Genomic DNA, 18,831 nt, shown 5'->3' on the forward strand with positions numbered 1-18,831 from the left:
AAAAAAAAAAAAAAAAAAAAAAAAAAAAAAAAAAAAAAAAAAAAAAAAAAAAAAAAAAAAAAAAAAAAAAAAAAAAAAAAAAAAAAAAAAAAAAAAAAAAAAAAAAAAAAAAAAAAAGGAAAGAAAAAGGGGAAAAAAAGAACAAAAAAAAAAGAAGGAAAAAAGTATTTTGCATACCAGCAAAGTGATGAGAAAGAAGGCAGGGTAGGCTGTTAGTACTGGTATTGACTTTATTTTTGTCTTCCAAGGAAATAAAACAGAATGTTTTAAAAGATAGAAATAGTGAAGAGTTAAAATAAGTAAGTGAATTGGTAAGAGAAATCAGAAATACTAGCTTGCTTTGTAACCCACCTAAAGATGTCTGATTTTACAAGAAACTCAATTCAAGCACAGTTTTTGCTTTAAGCACACTCACAGTCTCACAATCTTGAGAATAAAAGCACCCTTTAGTTTACTGCTATGTTCTGCCTCATATAATAAATATTTTCCTGTGTTTGCAGGAAGTGAGGCAACTGATCCTAAAGAAAGCAGTCTCTTAAGAACCTCACTCCAACCTCAGACCAGGTCCATCAGGTATACCATGAGAAGACTGATTCCCACCAAAACCAGCATGCGATTAAATAATTAAAAACTGGAAAAGCACAGGGAAGCTGAATTAAGGTTGCTCTGTCAACTTTAATTCTAGTATTCACAGGTTTCACTTTTAAATATATGAAATATTATTTCATTTTTTGCGCCCATATATTTAATTCCCTAGATTTTCAAATAGCCAAGTGGAAAAGACAATCTGCTACACACCAACATATCAGTGCTTTGTGGCTATCAACAGTATGGCAACCTGCAGGCCCACCAGACAGATCTCTGCCCCTTAAGTTCATTAAAAAGCTGATAATGGTAGTGGGTCCTCCTTATTTTCAAGGGAAAGCTACTGGCAGGTTGGTGAAATGCACAAGTATCAAGTAGAATAAAAATAATATGCCCTTGCCACAAAGGTCATTCAGCTGATTTCATTCCAAACCATAAAGGCACGAGAACTCTCAAAAGATGTTATCAGAATATTTTAGCATGGGCAACCCAAATGTTTTCCTCTAGCATCACATTTGTAAACAGCCCACCTGTGTCAGAAACACCTCTCTCAAAAATTATGTTTAAAGGTACTATAACTAAAAATGGTTACAACTCAATAAAACATACTCAAATGAGACTGGTTTCTGTAATGGTAACTGCAAGGCAATGAAACCTATGTCTAATAAATGTAGATAATGGGCATGAGACAGAGCAGAAAGGAAAGTGCTAGTCAGGCTTTAAACAATCTGGAACATCAGAAACACGTAATTTTAACTTACATAAACACAACAGAAGCATGGGTTCAAGGAAAATTCCATCTAATACAAGAAATGATGACTGATTAAGATGCTGATAGTAACAGTAAGTGAAAACCAGAAGATTTTGTTCAAAGACGTAGGAGAGAATTGGGAAACAGGAACAGAGGAGCAGGAGGGAATTTTTTCATCTGTGACAACTTCAGTCACTTCCTCCTGAGAGAAAACATACATCATCACTGAAAAAACTGAGAGCGTGACAATGTTATTTCTTAATAAGATGAAAAGTTAAAATAACTTTATTCCTCCCAGACAAATCCTACATGGCTTTCTTCGTGAACCTACCTGCATTAATCTGAGCACAGAAGGTCCTGCTTTACTAAAGTTCCTGCCACCAGGAACTCTTCACAGCCTCTCTTTCACTGGGAGCACAAAGACAAATTGACTACTTTGGAAGAGGAAAAAAAAAACAAACCCACCCACTAATCACCTGGTAGTGCTCATAGGAGGCACTAACCTGACCATATTCCCAAAACAGCACTGCTCCTGTAAATGTATACATTACAAACATACAGGTCTGGAATTTACAGTCAACAAACAGCAATACTAACAACCACCAGGGAATGTATAAACACTCGTAGAAGCAAAAATGCTCAGACTGGCTGCACCACACACAGTGTTTATTTATCTCCCTTGAAGAAGATCAATGGGAGAAGACATTTGAAACAACTTTTTAAACAATATGTCACTTTGTGTTAGTTTATGTCAGTGGGGTTTCTTCCAAGTACTTGTGTCACAGTAAGATATGGACATGTTTAGATAGTTTTCTTGCTCCTTTACTCCAGTCATGGCAGCTGGGCACAAGAGAACAGAGAGGAGAAGGGCTGCTAGTCTGATCGAGTTACTGATTTAACATTTAGAGTCCTTGCAGCTCAAGAGAAAATTGCTGTGTATTTGTAACCTGAATGCAGGTCAGTAAATTTAAAAGGTCAGGCTGAACGTTTAAAATCTTTTTGTTATTAATTCCCCACCAGCTCCCACTTGTGTGAATGCCAGTGCAGACTCAACTCCTACAGGGCTGTGCAGCAGTTAGCCTGCACCTCTGAAGACCAGGTCCTCAAGAAAATGCAGGAGCAGTTTTGAAGCAATGACTTCCTGCCATACAAGCAAATGCTTTCTCTGTTCACTCAAGACACACTTAAAGCACAAGAGGCACAGTTTCTTTGCTGAGGTTTCCTCAGCATTAGTTTAATGTCAATGCAACTGGGTTTTCTCCATCCACTTATTTCACTCTTTAGGAATACATAAACTGTTTGGGTGCCATCTTGCACTAATTTACACAATATCACAAGATTTGTTGATGCTTCTTAATAACACAAATAACTCCCCATAGTACAGAGTACTTCTATAACTCCTTTAGTCCAGAAACATCAAAGCACTTTGCAAACAATATGTTTGCCTCATAAACTGCCTCCTCTGCATTAGGTCCCTGTCATTAACCATACTTCACCACCATCAAGAAAAACTAAAACAGAGCAAGGTAATGCAATTTAGCAGGGTTACAAAGAAAGCAGTAGGAATGGGAGCCAAATGTGAGTTTTTGCCTTTCTAGATCCCCAGTTCATCAGCCATCCAAGATGGTGAAATTCAACAGAAGTTATGATTATGTCTCAGGTAGATTTATATTTCTAAGATGTAAATATTACAGCGTGAGGCTTTTGGCCTTTCAAGGGTCTTCTGCCTCTACAACAGCTTTCAAATACTACGGGGAAATACACATAGTAACAAGAAAACTTTTGAGTTTTCTTTCAACAGGATTTTACTTGCATTTGAAAAGATGTGGATGATAACAAAAAACATACCTAAAGCATCGCAATAAATTTCAAACTGATTCCCTTCTGATACAACAAGCCCAGCCTCCAAAAAGCAGAGAAATGATCAAGAACGTGTGTGACTGACACTTTGTGTTGCTACAGCAATCTAAGTAAGCATCTGCTTCCTGCAGGGCTGTTTAATGCCAAGGGATCGCATGAAAAAGTCAGTTTTCCCCTGTTTTGGTAGATCACACACACTCTCCTATTGTGCCTCATCAAAATGGTGATGAGGGAGGAGTGGAGTGCACTGAAAGAACAAACAGGCACTGGAATCACTGACAATAAATGAAAAAAAAACCCAAACAAAAACAAACAAAAAAAAAATAGTAAACCTATGTAAATAGTCCGGCTCTGGAATGGAATACTTCAAGTCAAAATCAGGTCTGAGGCAAACAGACCAAGTTCTTCAGGAGTAGCACTTGAAAACAGCCAGGAGCCAATCCATCATCAGTTTATTAGAAGCTGCACATCAGCTTCAGAGGATTCCTGTCAGACAGGAAAGCATTCAGATCTCAGGACCCTGATGTCTGGTGTTTCCCCCTCTCACTTAAGGTTACTTGCATCACATACTCCCCTCCTCCACATCTAAGGCTCTAGACTTGACACCAGACCATTGGTTTGTCTAGATTTCTAACACCACAATGAATTTATAAGAGTAGATGAGTATTTACAACCACATATCTGTTCAAGGATCAGTGTCTTGTGGAGTAGTCACAAAGCCAAGAAGACGATACTATTCATTTTCAGGCTCTGGTTTAAGCCATATATTACTGATGCTTTGCTTTACTCTCTACCTTAAATATACTTGAAAATTTGTCAGGAATCCCCATAAGTAAGTACCCTCAATGATTAATTTTTCAAAGAAAATTTCTCTGGCAACGTTGGTGCAGTAACCTTCTAGTACTGATGGCCTTATACAGAAGTAGTCTTCTGTTTTAATGACTTTAAAAATCTCTTAAGATGCTTTACCCAACACTTTTATGAGCAAGTAGCTTTCTGCTCTGGGAATGTCATCTCCATTACTAACTGAAAAAAGCGAGGCTTATGTATCCCACACCAATACTGAAACATAATCAAATAAGGAATACTGGTTAGATATTAGACACAGAGCATAGTAAGAGAGACAGAGTGAATCTTCAGTAATTGTCAGGAGAACATAGCTTACTGAAAACAGATCTTGTTTCACAGGAAGACAAAATTCTCATTTCTAATTTAGTGCTAAAGAGGAAGAAGAAATACAGCCTAACATATGTTCCACTGATAAGGCACCCTAAATTCCTACAGCTTTTAAAGGCATTACACTGAAAGAAATATATTTTGTATGCTCATCCAGTATCCTCAACCATAAAAACACATGAACAACCATCATCCAGGTTACATTATCAGTATCCTACTTACCAGTGCTTAAAAGGTGACTGCTACATTGACCAAACTCCCTTAATTTGTGATTTTTCTAGCTATGCACCTCAACCTATTAAGTGGTTGCACCTTGTACCCTACCCATTAAAAGACTACTCTGCAATACATTTTCCCAAATCAGTGTACTCAAACTCCTACAGAAATTATCCAACAGCATGAGCTGACTTGGAAAAAAAGTCTGCCTTGCTGTGAAAGAAGAATTACCCCACCAGAGCTATCCCCCCTCACAGCTTTCTTGTTTTTTTTTTATTATTTACTTTTTAATGGAAGCAAAAACCCCTATCATCTCACCTACTCCTCTTTTAATAAGGAATGACTGCCGTGACTACCCCCATCTAGAACCACCATTCACTGCCAGCACCTCTGCTCTCCTCGTGTGCTTAGAGAATAACTGATTAGCACTTTGCATAATTAACCTGATTAGCACTGTGCATAATCAAACTGATTAGCACTTTGCATAATTAAAAAGAAATAATAATAATAACAATAATAAGCAGTAGGTAATAGCAAAAGCTCCTACTCCTAGTCCCAGTGCCTGTTCGTTAGCTTTAGGATTAGTTTAGTGTGGCATATTTTATTTCTTAAAACTATTTCTTTAAAGATGCACAAGCTCCTGAGAAATACAAATTCTAATGTACTATCAAGATCAATAGTGAAAAAATTATTTGTTCCACTATTACAACTTAGGATTTCTTGTGCCTCCCACTGCTGCAGTAGAAGACATTTAACAGGACGGAGGCCTGATCAGATGGACCAGTGATCTGATTCCCACCTCTATCTACAGTATTGCTTTTGGATTCATTATCACAGGATACAGAAGTCTCACATCTTTGAATGCAAATATATGCTTGCAATGTACTTTCAGGGTAGTAAAACTGTAGTATAACAACTGTTATTGTCGAGATGAGGAAGGTAGTAAGATGCATATCCTCAAAAGTATGTAGGCACTGAATTCTCTCCTGCCCTGAACAATTACTCCAGACCACAGGAAGTATGGGAAGGAAAATGGAATTAATCAGATCTCTGCCCCTAAGCCTGTACCATTCTTCCCCCATTTGAACATCACTTGCCTGTGTGTATATTTTGTAACCTGTTCAAGAATGAGAGGGACAGAAGGTACTTTATTTGCTAGCCCATCCCACTTCCAGTGTAAATCTCTCAATTAGTGTTTCAGGATTAACAAACACCTCCCAAAACCCAAAGAATGTGCATAGCTACACCTAGTTAGATTGAAAACTATGTGTAAACATCATGTGAAATGCCTGCATCACTAGTAACTCGGTTCTCCTGGACATTCAATGCCAGAAAGCCAGAAAGCCTAGAAGATTTTTGCCCCAAGTGAATCAGCAAACCACTAACATTTTCTGTTCGCTAATGTGGCCTCATCCCTCCTAGTCATCACTATACCCCATCTTTGCCCTCACTTCAACCTCATCTCTCTCTAGCATCTTTATATTATAGCTCAGATTATTTTTGCATGCCACACAATCTTCACCTTACATATTCTATTATACCTTCAAAAGTACCTGAAATATTCACTGCCAACCCTCTACCACCTCCCTCAATGATCCTGCCTCCATTTCCCACTGGGTAGCAGAAACATGTTATGGCTTCTTTTCTGAATGCTCAATCAGTTGTTGGGATGCTGGGCAACTGGGAGGGTCAGCTTGTTCTGAGTGATAAGTCTGACTGCCCTTTAGCTGATAGAAAGGAATTGCAGTGTCTAGACTGCATGCAGCCCAGATGCAGCACACTGCATGGACCTGTCCTAGAACCATAGCAAAAATTTCCAACTGTGCTTGTTTCCCTTGTGAATTCTCTCTCATAAAATGAGGCAATGAGAAACTGAAGAGAAAAAAACGTAATAAAAGATAATTTTACCATAATTAGCTGGAAATGAATTACCCATGCACAGAGGTCTCTCCATCACCCCAAGCTAAAGAACCCACATGAACAACAAAGGGTGCAAAACTAGTCACTCATTTCACAAGTTGTTTAGTTTCACAAGAAAAGTGTTGCTGTAGAGATTTTTCAAGCCCAAATGTTCCTGGTGAAGGTAGTTCCAGTAATTCTGGGAAGCAAGCCAATCCCTTGGCTTTATATGTAAATATTTAAACAACATTATTTTTATATACATATATTTTATACACATATACATATATGTCTTTAGACTTCCAGACTTGCAAAACTGCAACAGAAAAAATATGCAAGTCGACCCACAGCTATGATCTCATCTGCCTGAACCATGTTAACTGACCATCAGAAACAAAATACTGCAATGACTTCAAAATAACTGAGCCATGCCATCTACGTATACTAGTCCAACCAAACAGAAGAGCTGAAAGAACAGAACTACAAATGCTAAGGTAGAGAGATAAAAGCCTAAAAATTTTTCTTCTTGGAAGTTTCAAGAAAAAAAGGTTTATCTATTTTAAATCTTCCAGAGCCTAGATGGATACAAGTGCTCCATCCACTGGAGATGTGGAATCTCTAGCTCTGGATGACACAAAGCTTCACATTCCTAACATCTTAATGCTGTGACACCTGACAGTAAAGCTCTGACTTCATGTTTAGAAAGGTCACTGCTGCTTCAGACTTAAATCAGGTCCATACCTCAAAAGGGATAACATGGCAGAAAAAAAAAGTGAAAGAACGGAAAAATATCTATATTTGGTGGATAAATAAAATGGGGGGGAAAAAAGCTTTTTTTTGTTGAGGGGAGGTTCAATAAAATGGAGGAAGATGATTTAGCGAGTAAAAGGTATCCAGTCAAAGCATATAATGAATAAATCAACACATGAAAATAAAATTTACCATATGGATTCCACCTCTATCTACTCAGGAAGCAAAAAACATACCCTAGTGCAAGGTACATGTATGTAAATTCAGAGCTATATGATTTAAAGAAATAAAATACTTAGGAATACAATACTTATATGTCTGTATGTATGGCAGCACCAGTGTGAGTTTTAAGAAAAGAACACAGAAGTGTATAGACATAAAAAACCACACAGAAAATAGGACCAAGAGTAGGGCAAGTCTTTTAGAAAATATCTTAATGGCTTTATAAAAAGCCTTCACCCAAAGTTTGAGGGGCTTTTGCAATCTCACATTTTTCTATTGCAAAATACACCTGCTTTCTTCTCTTTTTTTCCCCTAAACTAAATATTTCTTCCATCTAATGACTCTCTTTATTAGACAGCATCTAATTTGCATACATTTACATACAATTTAACTGCTAGCTTGTGAGAACAAAGAAATGGCTCTGTATTGCACTGAAGGACAATACTCAGAAAAGGAAGGTATAAAAACCAGCTAGCTCGGTGGCTGTATATTCTCTTTGTTTCAGAAATACTAGGAGTTTTAAACACACTACTTAAAGGGTGAAAAAGATTATTTCATCAAACAATGAAAAAAGATACAGTGCAGCTTCCTTTTAACGCATTCTCTCTCTGGCCTGGTTAATGGGATTTAAGGGTCCAATATTTCTTTGCTTTCTTCTGTTTCCTTTATTAGAACTGATGGATTTAATTCTGTCGCATATTTTACTTCATATTTTATTCCTATAACAATCTATGCTGAAGTTCAGCTCCTATGCTAATTCAATGCTATCTTCCTTTCCTTGCAGTCAGCCTGGAATACAACTGAACGATCTCTGATGGGCATGAAGTACTCTGCCCTCAATGCCCAGTGCTAATGGATTTTAGAGAGAGTCTGCCAGAATTTTACCTTGTGGCAACAAGTCGAGAGATAATGAAAACTTACCATGTAGCTGACTGGGAATCAACAGGAAGGGAAGCAGGGCTGAGCTCCACTTGTGAGAACAGGGAGGGACTGTGGTCAGAGTAAATGCAGGATGTAAAGGATGCGTCAAGCCCTCTGGTTCCCTGAGGAGGGGGGGAGGGGGGAGAAAGAGGATAATTTTATCTTTAAGATCCTGCATGATGCAAAAAACTTTAGTAACAATTGACAGGAACTCCAACACAGGCCCTACCAAGAGCATGGTACAATCAGCAAAGGGTTTTTCTCCAAAGGCTTTGCAATTGAAGCACTAATTGCTCAGGACATCTACAAATCTAATCCATGTATACTTGACATAAAAATCTCGCAGGAAAAAAAAAAAAAGCATTTCAGGCTGCACGCTGCAAATCCCCATATCCCCTCAAATTTGCCAAATCCAAGGATACAGACTAGTCTGCCATTTGTCACTGCCTGCACAGCAGAGCCACTATAGCTTCACTTCTGAACTCTCCCCTTCCCAACATCAAACCCAATGGCTTGTGTGAAGTGGTACAAAGAAAGTAAAGTATCAGCATTCAGTGGTGAAAGGATGGCTTGAAGAAAACCCAATAACTCTTGCAGCATGTTCTGAGGGCCTGTCCTACAAAAATATATCAAATGAAAGCTTTTCTGATGTAAGCAGACCTATTGCAATGGAACAGAACAGGAACACCCATGGTGAAAAGCATTAGGGCAAGTTAGTGTGCATACAAAGCAGGTGCAGAGTTCAGGACCCAGCAGTCATCTGTTCTGTTCAGCTTGCCCCAGCCAGCCCTGTGGTATGCAGCACACTGGCTTCATGCAATCAGCAGAAGGCCAAGTGTTAATTCAGTGGGCAGACTCACACCAGCATGAATAGCACAGTAACACTGTGACTGATGATACAGGATCCATATCGCAAGCTACAAACCAGAAACTTGGGCTGATACTGCCCTGATGTGACTCACGGACACTCAAAACATGTTATTGGTTATTTTCAGATGAAAATTTTAATTTAAAGCTGGCTGAAATGTTAATGAAATTTTAGCTCTTTTTCAAAGGGGAAAATTCCCTACTGCTTACCAATTTTTATTTTTTTTCCCTGCTTGATCTGCTTCTAATGACATATAGCAACCAAACCTCATAAACGAAATTAATCAAGCCTTGATATTATTTTCCCTTTTCAAGCGTGGAAAGGTTGAGGTGTGTGATCTTCAGCGCTTCTGATGCGTACCAAAACGCATGTCTTAGAATACTGTGGAGGAAGGAAATTCCAGAGCCACAGTTCCTCTGATTATCATATCCTATGATCACAGATTTATCTTGCTGAAACCACTAGGTTATTCTTTCCAGAACCTTATGAGCACAACTGCACTAAGATGTAAGCTGATTTTAATTGGAGGTTCCAAAATTACACCCCTCCCTCACCTCCTTTCTCTCCTTGCCACATATCCCCAAGCATCCTTGATCCAGGACAGGATAAATGTCTGATTCAGGGAGCTTTCAGCTGAATGAAAGTTTCTTTCCCATGTTTTTTCAGCCACATCAAGCCCCTGCTGCAGCTCAGCTTCCAAGCAGGAAACTTGGAGGTTATAGCTAAGGAGGTAGCAGAACTGTTCAAGTGAAGGAACAGCAACAGAGCAGCATCAACACTGATCAGTTTAAGCTGCTGTGGGCCTACATCTTGTGATGTCTAGGGCTGCTTTGGTATGACACAGAAGAAAGGTTCTTATCACACAGCTGGAAGCCAAACCAATCACAGCTTTATAGGTAAAAAAAGCCCCCACCCCACATGCTAACCTAAAATAAACTGGTGGGCTATGTAGATCATACAGTACAGATGCAGTCTGCTTCTGATGAAAAATAGCTTGAGATAATGGTGCAGTGCTACAATCTGCACCAGGGGCATTTTCCAAGTGGCAGGTTGAATTAGCCTCAAGTGACATGCACTACAGTAACACTTCCCTGAGGCAATAAGGCAAAGTCCCACATTCAAAAGGAAAGAATTAAGCTTTCTTGCCAAAGGCAAATGATAAAGCATGTGGTTAAGAACCACTGTTACCAGAGCATCAGGAACTTCCTGAACAATCTTTCAAGGACTTCAAAAAATACATCTGGAAATAAAGAGCAGGAAATTTCTTTTACATCTCTAGAGCTACCATACTGTGCATGTCTTTTGCTACTTTCCAGAGCACAAGCATCAATTTTGTCCTGACTTGAAAGTAAGCTTTCCCACCATCAGTATTTCTGAAGTCACTCTGCCCAAACAGTTTCACAGGAGGCTGTGGGATATGTATCTAGATTTCAGCTGAATACACAAGACACTGCAGTTCAAGCCTCTTCGTTCCAGGAGTAAAGAAAAATTGGAACATTTTAAACCCTACAAGAGAGATCCTCTGGTCTTGAGGAGTCATCCGACACCACTATCAACAATATCTTCAGGAGAAGGAGTTGCTAAGTAAAAGCTTCACTAGCTAGTTAGCACCCACAGGGGATATATCGTCTTTGGAAATTACAGTAACTGAGAAGACAAAAAGAATCAGTGCAGGCACCGGATCTTCATCCACTTTCATCAGCTTAACAACCAACACCACCTGCCTTTTCAGTACTGCAGTAAGAATTTGTATTGCCAAGTTACAACCAAGCCTCAATCTGCAGGATGCCAGACCAGGCATAAGAATTGGTGATTTTTTTCTGTTCAACAATAACAAACAATGCTTTCACATGTAGCATTACACACCAGCATATGTGATTCTGAAGCAATGGCATCCACACAACTACTTGTTTTCATTCCAGTCCTCTACACACTCTCATGATGGGTGCAGGTATTCCATGAATCATGGGCAGCTGCACAGGTTGTTACACAAACTTCGACATGTTCAAGTTATGTGACCCCTATACAATAGGCTTGGCTGGTTTCCCCATCTTCCTTCAACTACCTTTAAGATACAGCAGTTACCAGTACAACCCACTAAAGCATTAGATTATTCTTGCTGTGGTTCCTCACTGAGTACATGCCTCTGTGAAATAACTGCTCACTGGAAAACATGCATACTTAAGTATCTACATGCTAACATACATATGTACAAACATGTAAAATATTCTGGCAAATATCTGTTTGATTGAACTAATTCTAGTTTTTCTACAATACAACAGATGCCCACATTAATTCTGACTGTCTTTAAAATAACGACAGGAATCTAACAACTTTAAATTATGTCAATACTTGAATACTTTCTATTTAAGTGCTCTTGATCACCTTGAAAGTGTATTACCACAACACGAGCCTCAAATTTTATCTCTTTAACAATTCTTCTTGGAGCTTAAAGTAGGTTAAGCAAATTGTTCATCAGATTTTTCCTTTCCCTTTCTTTTGTTGTTATATACTCCATTGAAAGTGAGAGATGAAAATGTAAAAGTTAGTTTAAGTAGAGAATAATTCAGTGGAAAGGAACTCCTATTGCACCTAATTAAATTCTGGCATTTATCAAGTTCCACTTTTTGTACATAGCAGTGGGATTATCCAAAGGGACAAGGGTGTGATTCTCTTTCCACTCAAATTGTGGTAAAGGATTCCAAGTTGAATGCATCAGCAGCACATTGAGACCAGCTTCAAGCACTTTTGAAAATCCTCCCCTTCCCAACCTGTCCAGAAAGTGGGCATGAATAAATAAACTTCCACCACATTGTGTCGTGGAAGCAACATCCAGAAGCTGCAGTTTGTGTAGTTCTGTCAAGTTAAAGATCCTGAGAATTCCCTTTTAAATACAAACAGTATTTCTGAAGTTAGTAAATCCTTCCAAACATTTGCTTTGATCTGATAAGTTGTATTTAATACAATTTGCTTTGGCAGCATTTTAAACCATGACAGCTAAAGCATGAGTGGGTCATTTTTACATACGGACGTGAAATCTCTGCAGTTGTGTACACAGCCTAGATTATGCATGCAGGTCCACACTCCCCGAGATAACAAAATTACCCGGCTTGCACTCCAAGCCAGTCAGAAACTGTGTAGTCGCAGATAGCAAAGTCAAGCCCAAGCCAATCAGTCCTGCTAAGCAGCTGCTATCTCTGTTGCTTATTAGTTCACCAGTACAGTAGCCACGACCAAAGGCTTCAGATGGGCTTACAGTATGCGCAGAACAAAACTGTCCCTGCTCTCAAAATACCACAGAAACGTAACCATAAATGAATACTATCAAAGGGCGGAGGTAGGAGAGAAATCTATTTTAAATCTTCTCAAAACATTATTTTTTCAACACTGAAGAGGAAAATCCTTACTCTTGAATTCTGTATAATAACAGAACCATGCTGTTTGCTGGCAGAACGCTAAGTTTCATTTTCAGTAGAAAAAAAATCGTATAATAATTTTTCCTGATTTAGATGGGGTTTAGGTCAACCTTACCTACATACAAATTAATGTTTTGTTCAAATTGCAGGGTAATTTTAATTAGGACACCCTGTTAGACATCCTGTTGTTCTATTTAATGGACTTTCTCAATTACGACAAGAAACACCTCCCCACCCGCCTGCGACTTGAAGTAAAAATTATGCTGAATAAATATACAAAGACAAAAATTATTATTCGGCATTAGACCTTTTTATTTCTGTTAATCTTTATTTGGCAACTGCTGTATCAAAAGGGCAGAGTTCAGAATCCCACACCTATTAAACACCTGTTTAAAAACCACTTAAAGCACTGGAACCAGCCAAATATGTCCCAATTAAGCAGAAATGTTGGCACTGCTGTCCCGGGTAAGGAACACCCATTGCCATTTGCTCTCATTAGGTTAAACGGGTTTCTTGGGACATAACTGAATTCCTGATTATGTGCACTGCAAATGGATGGAGAACACCAGAGCAGTAAAATTTAATTCAGCGTAGCCTTCTGTCCAGTTGTCAAGCACAGAATTTTGGGAAAAGGGAAAAACTGAACCTTTGGGGAGTGACAAGAATTATGTGTACCACATGAGACAACTCATGCTTCTTTCAAGAAATTGCCTGGTTGATGTAACAGAAAGAACTGGGCTGAGATTTCTTCTTGAAAACACTCCAAGATTTAGAGTTGATTATATTTTTCTCACTACCTCCTCCTCTGTACTTTGTATTAGTTTGATTCCCTTAAATAATTTTATTTGTAAGTTATAAGTACAATACAGTATCTTTTTATATTCACTTTAGTGTTAAATTGTTCACCACTTTCTTCGTTTTGTACATTTATGATTCAGTGCTAGAATCCAAAGTCCAGACAATAAAAGCTTTGTTCACAGATCAGACACAGTACTGCAAGTTTTCCAAATATTTTTATCAACTTATTTAAAGGCTCTTCTAGAGAGACCAACTGCATGGCAAACATAAGAATCTTGTCTATCATTCATTTAACCTCTTGACCCCTGTCAAGATGCGGACATGCTTGCCAATAAGTAACAAGTCAAGTGGTCTTTTTCCAAATACTCAACAATACATTACAGGGTGGTGCCACTAGAAAGCCACCAGACAGAATCAGAGCAGAGTGGTAGTGATTAAAAAGTATGTTTGAGATGGTTCTAATATCCATGCTCAATCCTCTATAATCCCACTTCATTATCAATTTATTAACTTCCTTTGTTGTCCTTTTTGTCACCCTCCTGTGCTAGTCACTAATACATCTTAGTTTAGAAAGTGCTCTACTCCATGTGCACAAAAAGCTAGCATACTTCACACAAAATTGATCAGTTAACTGTATACATGTAAGAGATGTAAAGAGTCTCTAAACTGATACCTTCAAATTGAACGCATAAAAAGGATGGTTCGGCACTATAAACATTACTTAATTCACAACTCGGAGTCAAGATGTTAGCAAACTGAAAAGAACAGCTATATATTTTTCTCTTCACTTATGCCAGATAGACTTCTTGAGAACATAAATCCTCTTGGTTTTCTACTACTTCTTGTACTTAGTGTAGAATTCACAATTATTTAATGCCTACATTTCTAAAGTAAACTTTAGTACATGAAAAAAAAACATTTTAGAAACAAAATATGTCAGCTAGCAGTTGCTGCTGACCTAAAACTATATTTATTTTCAAAACAACCAGAAGAGTGGCAGATGCTTTCTTGTTCTGGCTGGCTACAAATGGCACCAAGAAATGCTAACATAGACACCTGCATACTTACTCTTTGCTTGTTTCCTCCCCACACACACACTCAACTATTTTTGCATACAAACAACACTTTCTGATTTGCTATTGCTATCTGTTTAGATATCCATGGGTGCTATATTCATTGTGGTTTCAAGAATAGTTTCCCTTCCATAATCCTACTGATCTCAAGGATGCTTGGTACTCAAAACATGTGAAAATGATAAAATATTCCATATTTACTCTCCATTACTGAAATCACAGATTCAAGTGTTGTTGCTTAGAGTGAAAATGCTTTAAAATCATATCCCTAAAAATTGAAAGCCACAAACCTTGACCAATTTTAATCTAAGTCCTAGTAACCTCCCCTCTTACAATAGGTTGCTGACATTTTGTTCAGTAGATGATATCTGTAGCTGCACTTCCAGACTACAAAGAGTTGCAAAAGCTATTATTACAAATGGATGTTTTTATTGGTAGACATTTTGAGACTAACCAAAAAGGAAAAGGAAAGCAGGAGCCTGGGTGGAAAGAAAACAAAATAAGCCCACAAACAAACAAAACACTACAAATCACACCAGGACAAGAGAAAAATGAAGCGCTGACATCACCTCACTGGATTAGTAAAAACAATTCTGTCTTGATTGGAATTTCACTTTTTTTCCTTCTTAGTTCCATTAGACAACTATGAAAATGTTTAGCTGCATCACTTTCACAGATACTCTGATAAACTACCTTGTATTACTTGTATCTAAGTACATTTAATGCAACTTAAAGATAAAAACAGTAGTATTCTGTACAGTAAAAACAAAGAAATAAAGGGGAGCATCTCCTTTGTACTGAAAAAAAAAGCAAAAGCAGTTAACTCTAAGTTTCAACTGAAATTTCCCTTCCACTGAATCAAAAGTGTCTTTTGAACCCTAGAGAAGTTGCCTTCAGTAACACCCTTCAAATGCCTGAGCTCAACAAAACACAAAGAGCTACGAATTAGCACATGAGCTGGAGAAGCAATGGAATATTCAGTGGTAGGGGAGACTTTTCCTACACCCCAAACACCTACAGACAAATCTTTTTATATGCTATATAAATGCAAGATAAAGGTTTAAAGGAGAGAAAGAAAAACAGCTTCAGAATCACCTGGAACACTTCATGGAACTGACTTTTAATTGCCTATAACAACAAGGAGGCAATTAAAGCCCCATACATCAGCTGAGGACAAGACCCTCTTGAGCCTAGAAATATGTGGTAATAGCCAATAAATGAAGGGAAAGAGAAAAAAAAAATAAAGAGAGAGAGAAGCCAGCCCAAATATTTAAAGCCCAAAGAAAAAATTAATCATAATTACTCTCATGTCAGTAAATAGACTCACACTTACTATCAGGACTCCACAGCGGAGTGTGTTTTTCAAGATGAAGTCAAAAACTGTGGTCCATAAAATAAAAACTCAGGTAAGCAAAAGAAAAGAGCAAGAAGTGAGGTGTGGGGCTATCACTAAAGATGAAGATGACTGGAATTAAGAATCCAGATGCATCCTTTATCTCTGGAGCAGGGAGGGACAAAATAAAATGGAGGCACATAAACTTTATTCACAAAGTAAGGCGAAATCAGTGGAAGGATATATTAAAAAAATTTAATGTTGCAATATGCCATCTTGTAATATTACATTGAAAACCACACCACTGTGTGTTGTTACTGTATTTGGCCGAGTGCACTACTGTGTGTAATTTGAACTTTGGTTACAGTAAATCACATGATACAGAGAGGCTACCAAGTTACTCACAGTTCATTCCAAAATCTTACCATATCAAAACTTTGACTGTAGTAGGAACACAGTAACCAAAATCTATGTACGCTATACCAGAGGAAGGGAGCAGAAGTGTTGAACAGAACATCCCAGGACTCCGTGGTCATTTGTTAGACACGAACAGTAACTTGCCATGCCAGCAGTTAGACTGTTAGAGCAGTAGATAAATTTGGTGCTGCCTGTATCAGATACAGCAAACCATGGGCTGCCCAATTTTCTAAGGAGGGCACAGACGCTCTGCACACCTGAGCACTATTAAGTCTTACTGCTTATGAAGAAGAGAGTCAGTATTGGCAGTGCACTGGCTTGAGGCGGGGGGAGGCAGTTGGAGGGGAAGCATAAACCTGTTTCTGCTCACTACCAACAACATTATTACAGGCACCAGTAATGAGGTGGCTAGGCTAGAAGGGGAAAAGGATATAGGAGCTGGAGTGCTTTATCAGCTCCAAGACCAATGCTGGTTTTGGCAGTATTTTCACTCTAGTGAGTTACAAACAACAAAAAAAAAAACCAACCAAGCAGGTGCTAGCAATCTGAGAGACCACATGCCAGCTACAGCTGCTTCAAACTGATTCAATTACATCTGCCTGAATAGTCCCAAGACATTGAATCCACTAAAGGGAACCACAGGTCGAACGGAGACCCAGTACTTTGGGACCTTAATGCTCCATTAAATTAAAGTGGAAGCCCTCCCAACTGAAATGGGAGGAGGATATTCAGATAGGGTCTGAAGCATATGATCACACTCAGCCTAGGCTAAGATGGAAGACAACATATGCATGACACTGGGATACACAGTAAAGCCCCTTGGAAATAATGCCTCAAAATTTTCTTGAAGCAGTCCAACAGCACTGCCTTGTTTCCCGAAACACTGGGTGCAGTACATTTGCTTGAACATGCTCTTGGGATTGGGACTTCACTCCAAACCTTGTTTGTACAAAAAGGGGCCAAGCAGCTGGGAAATTCTGGAGTGTAGTGTGTCCTCATTAGCTTCCATCTGCCATCAGAACTCAGCTCATGGCAAGTTTGGCTAAGTCCTGGTGTTCTCAGGTCCAAATCTGGGTCAGTTTTAATTACACTATACAGAATTCAGTGTGCAGTTTTTAAATCCTTATTATACAGCGCAGAAGAACGGGCAGCTCTCCAACTAATCAATTTTTTAAAAGTACATATATAAAAATTTTAAACCAGGCTAGACAGACAGTGGGTGGAAGAGAAAAAAAATGTATAAGCGAGTACAGGGGTTAGTTAAGAGAACTGTTAGCAAAAGTGGGTCACCAGCAAGTTCTGCTTTAAAACTTCAAAGGAAGGGGAAAAAGGAAAAAACTCTTCATTTTTTAAGACACTGAAACTGATGTGCAAGATGTATACAATTCATACTGCTTTTAGAATCAGCATAGGTTACACACAGTAATACTGCAGCCAGATTTGTCTGAAGGGAAAGATAGTCTTACAGCTATAGGACCCTACCATGCACTGGCTGACCTACTCTCATACCTTTTAAATGTGTTATTGCCAGGCTTGGGGAAGTCATTTTCCCTAAGGGAAGAGCATTTAGCCTATAGATACAGAAAAGGTGTGGTGATTAGAAGTACAGTTCACTGGGATTCTTGAAGGTGATAGAGAACTGCAGAAAGTTAGTCTAAATCCTTAAACAATTAACGTGTTTTGGACTACTTCAAGTGCTATTTATTTCCTCTTTTTCTATGCCATCAAATAGCCATCAGCCAGGTCAGGACTTGAAAAGAGTTTTGCTTGCCAGGTTGCTGGCAAATAAAATGATAGGAGGCACAGAGAGCGGCATGTTTTTCACTGAACAGACACTTGGGATAGGACAGCACGCCAAATCTTATCTATGTAAATTGGGCTAAAATCTACTCTCAAAGTCAACAACCAGAATCTGCCCTGTTTAGAATCTTTGTCAGATGCAAGGGAGCAAGTGGAAGTCTTCAGTGACAGCTACCAACATAAAGGTAGCTCAGAAACAAAGAAGGATGATCAAGGAGCAGAGTAAATAGCAATGAAATGATAGATGCTTGTTAGACAAGCATAATATTCTGCCATCTCCTACACAAAAACTACAGCTTTTTCTGCACTGTTTCCAAGTTTGCTTTAACCATTTCCATGAACGACACCTGTTAAGACAAGATTTCCCTTCATGCACCTTGTTAGTATTATCGTAGCTTTCATTTCAGAACTATAACACAGCAGAAACACGACACAATCCTGCACTCTCCCTTGTACTTCTTCACTTGGTGGCTAATCAATATATCTCCAGCTTCTAGATTAATCTAGTACATTCTGACACAGAATGAAATACTCTACTCTTTCAGGATGAACAAAACCTACAGGCTTGGAGTAACCAGTGAATTTTTTTTATTTGAAAGGAAGCTTTTTCTTTAAGGTAAGGCCCATCTCTCAGACATTACCCTTCATATATGAAAATCCACACATTCAACATATTACACAGCAATCCAAGCAGAAATTAAAAAGAAAACAAAAAACTTACTAGAAAAGCATTGCAGTCTTGAGGT

The 18,831-nt window shown here is 38.5% G+C and overlaps 1 protein-coding gene across 12 annotated transcripts in view; it reads right to left on the reverse strand.

The window, feature by feature from the left end:
• The window catches only part of ZBTB20 (zinc finger and BTB domain containing 20), a 502,030-nt gene that overhangs the window by 370,579 nt on the left and 112,620 nt on the right, over nt 1-18,831 (reverse strand). For 10 of the 12 annotated variants that reach the window (XM_027878846.1, XM_027878837.1, XM_027878836.1 and 7 more), the window contains one exon: nt 8,381-8,502. The exons of the other annotated variants lie outside the window; for them this stretch is intronic. The gene's annotated coding sequence lies outside the window, so the exon portion shown is untranslated. The remainder of the gene's footprint in view (nt 1-8,380; nt 8,503-18,831) is intronic. 12 annotated transcript variants of the gene reach the window in all.

The sequence above is a fragment of the Empidonax traillii genome, unplaced genomic scaffold, assembly GCF_003031625.1.
Source record: "Empidonax traillii isolate 1590-97213 ecotype Southwest subspecies unplaced genomic scaffold, ASM303162v1 scaffold46:size3806547, whole genome shotgun sequence".
Taxonomy (NCBI): Eukaryota; Metazoa; Chordata; class Aves; order Passeriformes; family Tyrannidae; genus Empidonax; species Empidonax traillii.